The sequence below is a fragment of the Octopus bimaculoides genome, chromosome 6 (assembly GCF_001194135.2).
Source record: "Octopus bimaculoides isolate UCB-OBI-ISO-001 chromosome 6, ASM119413v2, whole genome shotgun sequence".
NCBI lineage: Eukaryota > Metazoa > Mollusca > Cephalopoda > Octopoda > Octopodidae > Octopus > Octopus bimaculoides.
In genome coordinates this window covers 67,255,312-67,258,112 of record NC_068986.1, presented here as the reverse complement: position 1 = coordinate 67,258,112, position 2,801 = coordinate 67,255,312, and positions in this window count along the sequence as shown.

Here is a 2,801-nt window from a genome sequence, read left to right as displayed (position 1 = left end):
TGTGTGTGTGTGTGTGTGTGTGTGTGTGTATATATGTTCATATGTTCATATGTTCATATCTCCATAATGTGTTGATGATGAGAAAAATATGTAACAGGTACCAATATAGCAAGAGATTTCTCCGCAAAAATCTAAAGTAGACTCCTTAAGGATCGTTCTCCTTGGTTATATATCCAAAATTTTGAATTTAAAAGAGTTTTGACGCTGATATCCATTATTATTGAAATTTATTCCTATGTCAACATTTCTGTATAAGGCTATATTTAACTGTCAAATTAAAGTCAAACATATAAATTGATAATTTATACCGTTATGTCTTTTTTACGCATTCTAAGCCACTGGTATTATGAACAATAATATACTTAGTTGTATAGTTGAAATTTACAGGAAAACAAAAGACGAAGACAGGTGTATAAACAATTTTTAGGTGTATTAGTTTGACGTTCGGGAAGGTGAGAAAGTCTTTTACATTTCGAGCCTACGCTCTTCAACAGAAAGGAAAACGAGGATATAAACAGAAAAATAAAACTGGATTTAGCGGTCAATCATGGTGACTGATTGGGAAAAGGTAGTTGGACAGGAGAGCTAGGAAGAAGGGGAGACAACAAGTACTGGTGATCCCAAAACGAAGGTGTGCGTTTGCGTATGTGGGAGTAAGTGTGTGCGTGTGGATAGGGGTTAGTGACTTTGACGTATGGACGTATGCGTGAGTGTGTGCATTTGTAATGTGTGGGTTTGTGCATGATGGTGTGGAAGCTGGAAAGTGGTCAGTGCTAGTGTGTGTGGAGTGGTGTAGTGTGGTGTAATGTGGTGTGGTGTAATGTGGTGTGTTGCTGTAGTGGTTTGCGGTGTCATGTGGTATGGTGGTGTGGGATGTGGAGGTGTGAGGGCGAGGCGTGCGCTTGGGGTGAGGATGTGAGCTGGGGTGAGGATGTGGAAGTGGAGTTGGAGTTGTAGGGGTAGGGTGGATTATGTGGGCGTGGGACGTGCGGGTTGGGGGTATGGAGCGGGTATCAATAAAGGCAGAAAGTGGGCAGGAGTGCAGAGAGGAAGTGTCAAGGCAAGAGAGGAGAGGAGAGGTGGATAGGAGTGAAGAGAGGAGGTAGGTGTCAGATGAAGAGAAGAGAGGGGGGGTCAGATGAAGAGACGAGGCAAGTTGAGCCCATGTGATGCAAAGGCGTGAAAAAACAATACTAATTCCTGTTTAGGGCAAACGCGGGAGCCCGGATGGCCCCTGTGCAAAGACAATCCGAAAACAGACAGGGGTTGTAATGGACTACCGGTAGAGCGGAAATAGCGCGAGACCGGGGAATCATTTCCGAGTCCAATGTCTCGGATGTGCTCCACGAACCGGTCAGCGAAGCAGCGTTCTGTTTGACCGATGTAGAGAGAAGGGCAGAAAGAACAGGAGATGCAGTAAATGACGTTGCTAGAAGTGCAGGTAAAGGAGTCAGTGATATGATAGGGACGATGATGAGCCTGTGAGGGTGGTGGTTATGGAGAGGTATGAACAGATGCGGCAGTATGGGCGGCACTGGGTAACGAGCCAGGTTGTGAGGTGGGGTTAGGGAAGAAGCTGTGGACCAGGTTGTCACGTAGGTTGTAGGCTCGTTTGAAGGAGGGGGTGGTAGGTTTGGGAAAATGTATGAAGTGGAGGGTCGGACTGGTGTTGCCGGAAGGGTCGGAGAATGGTACATTGGAGGAGCAGGGTGGAAGGGAGGTAGGTAAGGGGAAACGGAAGACAAGCAACGGTGAGGTGGGTGCGGAGGAGAGAGAACATATGCACGGACTACGGAAGTGTTCTGGCAGAGCTTGCGTGTGGATATCCTCAGTGGTGAGGGGATATCCACGAGTGTGAAGTGGTAAGCCATGAGTTGAGACTGAGTTTCAAAGTCATGGTTGTCACTACAGAGTCTGCGCAGACGGAGAAATTGGGAGTAGGGGGTTGAGAGCTTGGTGTGGTTACGGTGGGAGAGGAGAAGTTGAGTTACGAGTGTGAGTTGGTGTGTTTGTAGTGGATGGAGGTATTGAGAGCGGAGCTGTGTATATTGACTGAAATGTCTGCGAAAGGCGACGGAAATGTTGGAAATAGTGCAAGAGAATTCGATGGCAGGATGGAAGCAGTGGACAAAAGTGAGGAAGGAGTCTAGTTGTTCGTGGGAAAGTGAGGTCGAACCGACAGAGTCATCAATATAAGGACCGTATTGTTCGGGAGTGGGTTCAGTGAACCTTGAAAATATTTGAGCGACCAGGTTCGCATAACTGGGGTCCATTCTCGTTCCCATGGCCACTCCCGAGAACGGTGTTAAAACTCCCTCGCGAACGAAAACCAGTTGAAGGAGAGAACAAATTCGGCCAGGCAAAGAAGTGTGGATGTGTCAGGTTGGGGGTTGGGCCGAAGGTCTAGGAAGTGTTTGAGGGTAAGAAAACCTTCGGTGTGTGGGATCACCGTATATAAACTCTTTATATCAAGAGTGAAGAGAAGTTTAGAGAAGCCAGGAGGGAAGGAGAAAAAGTTGAAACGACGGAGAGCATGGTTTAGTGTTGTGGATACGGGAGAGGAGGGAAGGCACTAGGAGGCAAGGACATGGTCGAGGTATTTCATGATCAGTTCCGTGGGGCAGTTACAGGCGGAGACGATGGAGTGACCAGGGCTGTTGCGTTTGTAGATTTTGGGAAGTTAGTAAATGGTGGTTGTGTGTAGAGTGCGGCCAATGAGGTTGGAGGCGATGGGAGAGAGACGGGAGTATAAGATGAGGCCATGGATAGTGGAGGACACAGTCTCTTTGTAGCTAGGCCTG